Raw genomic sequence first — 8,763 nt, forward strand, 5'->3', positions numbered from 1 at the left:
AATGCAAGTACAGTGGATAATCGATAACATTGGCAAGAAGTACCCTCCGCCATGCACTGCACTTTGGCTTGTGGTGTGTACGTGTAGAAGAAGTTTGGAAGACTGCGAGCTGGAACACGTCTTCTGATAGCATCACAAACATTACAGGAATGAAGGAAGATTAAGTTTTAGTGCTTTATCAAAGCCGGCCGAAGTGGCCGTGCGGTTCTAGGTGCTGCAGTCTGGAACCGCGAGACCGCTACGGTCGCAGGTTCGAATCCTGCCTCGGGCATGGATATGTGTGATGTCCTTAGGTTAGTTGGGTTTAACTAGTTCTAAGTTCTAGGGGACTAATGACCTCAGAAGTTGAGTCCCATAGTGCTCAGAGCCATTTGAACCATTTTTTTGCTTTATCAAAGATGTCATTAAAGTCGGAGCACACGCTCGGACAGAACAAGATGAGGAAGAAAACCAGCAACGCCCTTTCGACAGAAACCAGTCTGGCATTCACCGTAAGTAACTGAGGGAAATCCGGGAAAACATAGACATGGATGTGGGTTTGAATCCCGCTCCTCGCTGTCGGAATTCCAGTGTCAAAACCACTGTGCCAACTACCTCTCTTGGTTGCTACTCTGTGGTATTGAGAGACCTAACTGCCCACTCAAAGCACCCACTTTATCCTCTCCGAGCCCTCTACTACTGATTTTTGTCAAATAGGATGCTGTCATCGCCTATTGGACTGACATAACTTCGTATAAAGTCACCAAGATTGTTGTGTACACATTTCCAAATTGAAGGACAGGCATGTGGGTCTTCTTAAAGGTATATCCCCCGCATCCATTAGTATACACACATGCACACGAACACACCCGCGCACACACGTACACAAACACTATCTCGTACCCTTTCACGATTTCACGGATTATATTGGGTTCTAGCTTCTCACTGATCCAAAACACACCCGTTCTTGTCACTTCGCAAGTTTAAGCAGACATCATTCCCGAAGAGAACGGCTAAAGCAGAAGAGGAACCATTGTATGTAAGTGTGCAGTATGCAAGTTTATAGTGACTAATATTGAATAAGTGTCAAAAAATCGATGTTTAATTTATGTTTTAAAAATTATCTGTAGTTTTTTGAAAAAGAAAACTATACTTCGAGGACATTGTACCACAGAAAGCACCAAAATTAGAGAAATTTAAAAGTGTCTGCACACCTGACGTCGCATGCATGTCATGCAGACAGCTCTATTAAAAACGGAATTGTATCTATCCTGTTTGTTTTTATGATTTTATAATCTCTAATGTCTTAGTGACACACGATTAATTGGAGAAATAATTGAAAGGTGGGACTCAAAATTCAGATGAGAGGTTTAACAACTGATATGGGAACGGATACCGAAAACTTTTCTGGTGGAACTAAATGCATCGAAAACAGAGGTGCTGGATTTTCTGCTATGTTTCATTGATGGTGCAGTGTCACGGTTTAAGGATACGGAATTGATGCGAATGCCTCTTTTACTAAATATGCAAAGAACTTTAACTGCCATTAACCTCAGGAGACTCTTTGAAGCAGTATTGGAAGCCACCAAAGAAGCAAGAATAAGAAGGTCTGGAAAAGATAAGGGAGGGAGAACAACACCAGAAACAAGATGAATGTGAATATGAGATGTATTAATGTTATGCAGGGTACGTAGAGCAAATAGTTTTAACTTCATTTGAACTTCCTGGAAGTTCACGTTTTTAATGTTCTGAGAGGCTGAATTTTTGTATGCTGTCTTAAAACACATTTAACTAAAAGGTAGAGAAATCTTATGAGTTAAAGTTGAAAAGAAAAGACTTTTTTTAAAAAAACTAAGGGTTAATTACTGAAATTTTTGATAAATATTATAAAAAAATTTTAACCCATAATTTATAACAGCGACATCTTTTTACATGTCTTCTTCAAAAATATTAGCGTAAAGAACTTCCAGAAAAATCAAGCTACCATCTCGCTTTTATTTCAGATATGCGTACATATGCTGTAAATAAATACACTGACGGAAAAATACGCAACGCCAAAAGAAAGGTTGGTGTAGAGTACTGAAATTTCGGAAATGCATTTGTCTAGGTAACGTATTCAAATGATCAACATTGCAGGATCACAGGTTAATGTAAACACGAGGTAGGCCATCGGTAATATGAAATTCTCGTACATTAATAACCAGTGTAACCGCCAGAATGTTGAATGCGAGCATGCAGACATGCATGCATTGGGCTGTACTGGTGCCGAATGCCAGTTTGTGCGATGGAGTTCCAAGCCTGTTGCTCTTTGTCGGTCAATATAGGGATGGTTAATGCGGATGATGCTGGAGCTGTCGTCCAATGATATACTGGATGCGATCAATTGGAGATAGATTTGGTGATCGAGCAGGCCAAGGCAACATGACGATATTCTGTATAGCATGTTGTGTTACAACAGCGGTACGTGGGCGAGCGTTATCCTGTTGGAAAACACCGCCTGGAATGCTGTTCATGAATGGGAGCACAACAGGTTGAATCACCAGATTGACGTACAAATCTGAAGCCAGGGTACGTTAGATAACCACGAGAGTACTGCTGTCACGCGAAATCGTACTACAGGCCGTAACTCTTGGATAGGTTTAGCGTGTCTAGGCTGCAGACAGTTGGTTGCATGCGCTCACCTGGCCTCCTCCCAACCAACACGCGGCCAACATTGCACTGAGGCAGAACAAACCTCCACACTGCCCTCAATGAGATCTCGCTTGACACCACCGAAGTAGCAAATGATGGTCAGTGGAATGCACGCTTCAGAGCATCTGACTCGGAGCTGTCCTTGAAGTAGTAGTAGTAGTAGTAGTAGTAGTATTAGCTTTATTCATCCATAGATCTCTTTTTACAAGGATATACGACATGTCAAAGTGTGGTGTGCGTACTGTAAGACCTTCGGTACACACACCATCAGATTATTTGACTTGTCGCTCTAACGAAGTAGGCGAGTGTCAGCAGTATGTCTCGTGGTCTTATCGTGGCGTGTTTATCTTCTGCCGTTAGGTCAGACAACAGAAATGCCACTTGCACACTTAGAGTAGCAGATTGACAGTGACCGACTTGATACAGAACATGATTAATTTTCAAACACATTTATTACAATAATAATAAGCATAAACATTACTTAACTGGATTCTGGATGCTACTTACAATTGACAATCTGAAGTTCCTTTGGTCTTGGTACGTTAATCTTATTCTCACATATCTCTGATACTTGACAAAGTGTCTATACATTTCTCTTCATGGCTATGTACAGGAATATGATAATCTTATTAGGCGCAGACTGAAACTTGACTACAGACAAATGCAGACTAATGCAGACTGGTACAGACTGGTGCAGGCAAATGCAGACTGACTAATCAGAGGGTTGTACACGTTATAATACCTCGAGCGTTTAGGTATCACTGCGCGAGTGTGATCCTCGAGGAGAAAAGGTTCTACATTAGCAGCAGTCTCATTGGCTGCGCTACATATTAATACGCAGATCGGCAGAAGCTGAATTTGGTCCGTCTCTAAGACAGCGCCATCTTGTAGTGCGGAGACGGACGAGCGCTGCGCCTGCGCTGTTGTGCTTAGCGGGTCGCGCTCTAGTGGGAAAGTTGTGTACGCGCTGATTACGCAGAATTTAAAATAAGCTAATTTGTATACAGATACATTTACGGACTTCTTGTTAGACACGATCATTAGATTAACTCCTGGTATACAATACTTTTTTTTTTTTACAAATAACTTACTAAATCATGTAATGCCACACTGTACACTCATATCTCACTATCAGTCACAGCACACACTATACCACATTGTTTTGTAACACTTCACTCACTACACACACACAAACACACACACACAGTAGTGATATCTTGGCCATTTTGTGTACCACCACTTCCCATTTGCTATCCTGAAAAACTTAGTCAGCATCCCTCTATAATGAGTGAGATGTTGAGCTCAGAAAGAGAAAGAGGTGTTAGTATTGTGCTATGCACAGCTTGGGGGTAAGTTTTTCTAGAAAAGGAAAAAAGAAGGGAAAAAAAACAGAGTGTGAAGGTGTTATATGGAATGCTGGATGTTTTATAATCATTATTATTATTTATTTGTGTAACTTTTATTTACCAAACCACTACTCAGTTTTATCTAAGTAATCCTTCACTGTATAAAATGTAGTGCATAACAGGTACTTTTTAGCTGTCTTTTAAATAAGTGTATTTTTGCAATTTCTTTTATCTCTTTTGTTAATTTACTGTACAGTTTTATTCCTTGGAAGAAAATGATGTTGTGTGTTTTTTTCTTGGTAAATGAAAGTTGAGTCTAGCTCTTGTTCTATGGTCATGCACAGAGCTGTTTGTGCAGTAAATACCAATGTTATTTTTGATGTGTACAACCATATGGTAAATGTATTCACACAGAGCAGTTAAAATCCCTAGTGTTTCGAACAGATCTTTACAATCAGCTCGAGTACCATTTTTGGTTATGATTCTTGTGGCTCTTTTCAGGAGTTTGAAAACTGTGTTCATATTTCGCGCATTTGTTCCCGAAAAATGAATGCCATAGCTAAGAACTGAGTGTACATATGAATAGTATGTAACTAAGAGACACTGCATGCTACACAATGATGATAGGATTCTAAGGGCATAACATGCTGATGACATTCTGTTTGGAAGTACCTTTGAGTGTTCACACCGCTTCAACTGAGAATCAATATTCATTCCTAGAAATTTTGCATTTGTTGCACATTCTATAGAGGTGCTATCTACGTTTAATTTAACATTGTCATTTTTCCTCTTCAAACTGAAATTCATGGCATTAGTTTTATTTATGCTCAATGTCACTTTATTGCTTACTGACCTATCATAAACTTCGTTGAGAGTTTCATTTGCTTTCTCTGCAAGAAGTTCTCTTGTTCTCTCAGTGACTATAATATTGCTGTCATCAGTGAGGACAATGTTTTCACCATGAGCAACACTACTGGGGAAGTCATTGATGTATATCAGGAATATTATTGATCCTAATATGCTTGTGGAATCCCTATATTAATGTATTTTGATCCTGATAGATCTATTTGAAGTATGTGTTATCTCTACTCTTTGTATCTTATCTGCTAGGTATGATCGAAACTAGTCTTTAACTACCCCTCTTATTCCTAATGCTTCTAATTTATTTAATAGAATCTTGAGGTCAAGTGTATCAAAGGCCTTAGAAAGATCCGAAAACATGCTTGTGACACACTCATCTTTGTCAAGAGCATCAAGTACAACCTTTGTGTATTCTACTATGGCTGATTCTGTATTTTTCCCACTTCAGAAACCAAACTGTGATTCGCTTAAAAGATCGTATTTCTTCAGGTAATTCATTAATCTGTCTTTCATAATTGCTTCTATTATTTTTGAGAATGATGACAGCAGTGAACTGGGCTGGTAATTTTCTATGTCTTCTACATTAACTTTCTTAAGCAAAGGTACAACTATTACCTGTTTTAGCTGCTCTGCAAAACGTCCCCGATGTGAAGGTTTCATTTATTATATTTGTTAATGGGCCTTGTATAATGCCTATGCATTGTTTCAGTAATCATATTGGTACTTCATCTAAGCAACTGAATTCTTTTTTAGTTTTTGAACAGTTGTATTGACTTCATTCTCTGTGGTTGGAAGTAACATCATCGTATTTAGTGCAACGTTATTTGCAGATATTATATTTGCTTTGGGGAGTTTTTGCTGTAAGTTCTCTGCAATACTTGAAAAACGTTCAATTACATAGTTTGCTAAGCGTTGTGGATCATTCATTACATTCCTCCTCCCCTAGCAGTATGTTATTCTACGTTTCTTTGCCTCACCCCGTTTCCTTTTTTATAACATCCCAGACTGCTTTGCTTTTATTCTCTGTGTTATATATTAGTTTGTCATTAAATGACTTTTTTGCAGCAATCAGCACCTTTGTATAGATCTTTTTGTTTCTATGATAGAAATTTAAGAATTCTGGATCATTGCGACTATTTTTCATGGAACTGAGGTATTTACGTGTTTGGAAGGACGTCTTATTAACTGCTTTTATCCATCTGTTTTTGTGTGATGTTTATAAAGACATGCATACTTTAGGAAATGCCTTTTCAAAGTTCAATTTAAATAATGTGGAGAGTTTAGAGAATTTCTTATTCACATTGGTTTCCTTATACACTTCATCCCAGCTTTGTTTTGCTAGTTCTTTTGAAAAATCTTTTATTTTGATTTCTTGTAGATGTCATTTGTAGGCTTGTAGTTTAGGGATTGATTTGATGACTAATTTTACTCTTGTTATTTGACAGAGGTGGTCTAATAGTCCAAGATTTTTTACCTGTTCATATTTGTGGCCACATGGTCAATTACTGATGCAGTCATTGTAGTAACCCTTGTTGCACTATTGACCAATAGGTACATGCCAGAACTTTGAAGGATATTTGTGAGGGTGCTGCTGGATTCATTAATGATATTAGTGTTGATGTTAATGTCTCTCCACAGAATTATGTTGACCTTTGTACTTGAGACACTATCTAGAACTTCTGTTAATTTATTGAAATAAGTGTCCACACTACCATTGGGAGATCTATACACACCCAAAATGATTAATTTCTTGGTGATAAAACAATAGCTAACATTTCAAAGTGTTTGTCTTCACTTGCTGTACTGAGGTCATGTGTTGATTTGAACTGTGTTCGTTTTCTGATATAAATGCATGATCCTTCACCTCTTGATGCAGTTCTGCAAGAAGAGTTTGCCCTGTCATACAATGATAACACTACATGTTCGATTTCTGTGTCTCTACACCAGTGTTCAGTAACACAAACTACTGTGCAGTTCAAAGATTGGAGCTCAACTTCTAATAGTTGTATTTTATTTTTTATTGATTGCATGTTTTGATGGAGGATTGTTAAGTCTGTGAAATGCCCCATGTTACTCTTTCCTATTGTTTGTTTTGCTTTGTGACATATGATATGTGTGATATTTGGAGTGTTAAAATCTGTCTTATGATTGAATGTTTCAGTATTTTTTAAAGTGCTGGAGATATTCTTTAGGCAGGAAACCTGTTGTCTGGATTTATCCTCAAAAAGGCTTAGTTTTTCTTTTTACAAAAGTAAAAACAAACTTCTGGTTTCGTTTCGTTTTTAAAAATTGTCCGTAAACAACTCTCCCATTTTTTTACATTCCTTATACGATTACTTCGTTGTGTTGTAACATTTTCTTATGTGCCAACGAACTTTTGTTTTCTAAACACTTAGGACTACTTTGAATGAAATTTGAAATTTGTGGTAAGATCTTATGGGACCAAACTGCTGAGGTTATCGGTCCCTAAGCCTACACACTACTTAATCTAGCTGAAACTAACTTACGCTAAGGACAACACATACACCCATGCCCGAGGGAAGACTCGACCCTCCGACAGGGGGAGCCGCACGGACCGTGAAAAGGCGCCTTCGAACTCGCGGTTACCCCGCGCGGTTACTTTGTATGAATCGTGCGTACAGTTGGTTCCAATGGTTCAAATGGCTCTAAGCACTATGGGACTTAACATCTGAGGTCATCAGTAGACTTAGAATTACTTAAATGTAACTAACCTAAGGACATCACACACATCCATGCCAGAGGCAGGATTCGAACCTGTGACCGTAGCGGCATTGCGGTTCCGGAATGAAACGCCCATAACGGCTCGATCACAGCGGCCGGCGTGTGCAGTTGTGTAGACAAAAAATCGGGCAAGTTACGAGTGGGATTTACGCTGTGAGGGTTCCGTATCAACTTAATTATGAATAGAGAGGTCCAGCTAATGGCTTTGAGGAAAGAGTTTGAGAGTACCAAATGTATGACCTAAATGGCCGCATCTTTTGATTCCGTTGACTTAGAAGGTTAAATATTGCACGCCACCAAGAGACCGTTAACCTTAGTGTCCGACATAAATTTCAACTTCACCAATTCCTCAGAAAAAGGCGTCTTAACCGATAGACTAACAGACAGACGCTGACAAAGTAATCGTATAAGGGTTCCATTTTTACGGTTTGAGATATGGAACCAGAAAAGGCATGTATTTCCCACGCTGTTCAAGCGAGACATTCATTAAACGGTGTCGCCCTGTGTGTAAAAGTTAGAGTCCAATTTGAAGCTTTCATTTGTAGTTTATATCTTCAGGAGCCACGGTACAATGCATTCTCTTTAACAAATTCAGACACATCTCTGGTCCATCAAAGAAGAATTTCGTAATATTTTTGCTTTACGAGTATAATATCAAATTCCGTCCGCCTTTTAAGCTGGATAGTAACGTGCTTGCCTCCCATGCAGTGGGCCCGGGTTCGATTCCCGACCACGCTGGAGATTTTCTCCGCTCGTGGGCTGGGTGTTGTGTCGTCCTCACCACCATTTCATCCTCTTCACCGGCACGCCAAGTCGTCCAGTGTGGTATCGACTGACGTAAGGCTTGCACTCGCCAGCCGTAGTTCCCCGAATGGGGCCTTCCGGCCAACAATGCCATTCGAACATTTCATTTTTTGTCAGATGCACGCGTGATACCTAAGAGATTTTGTGAGTATGATTTTCATTCGTATCCGATGATCGTAGTTTATCTGCTACATATGATTTTTCTTTTGTTTTTTCTCATTACACTTGGAATTTGTGCCTGCCGCTGCGCAGTTCAAAATACTTTCTGCTAAAGCTGGTATTTGTGCAACTGAATTTCGTAACTATACTCTGCAAATCACTGTGAAGTGCGTGGCAGAGG

The sequence above is a fragment of the Schistocerca americana genome, chromosome 5 (genome assembly GCF_021461395.2).
Source record: "Schistocerca americana isolate TAMUIC-IGC-003095 chromosome 5, iqSchAmer2.1, whole genome shotgun sequence".
Lineage (NCBI taxonomy): Eukaryota > Metazoa > Arthropoda > Insecta > Orthoptera > Acrididae > Schistocerca > Schistocerca americana.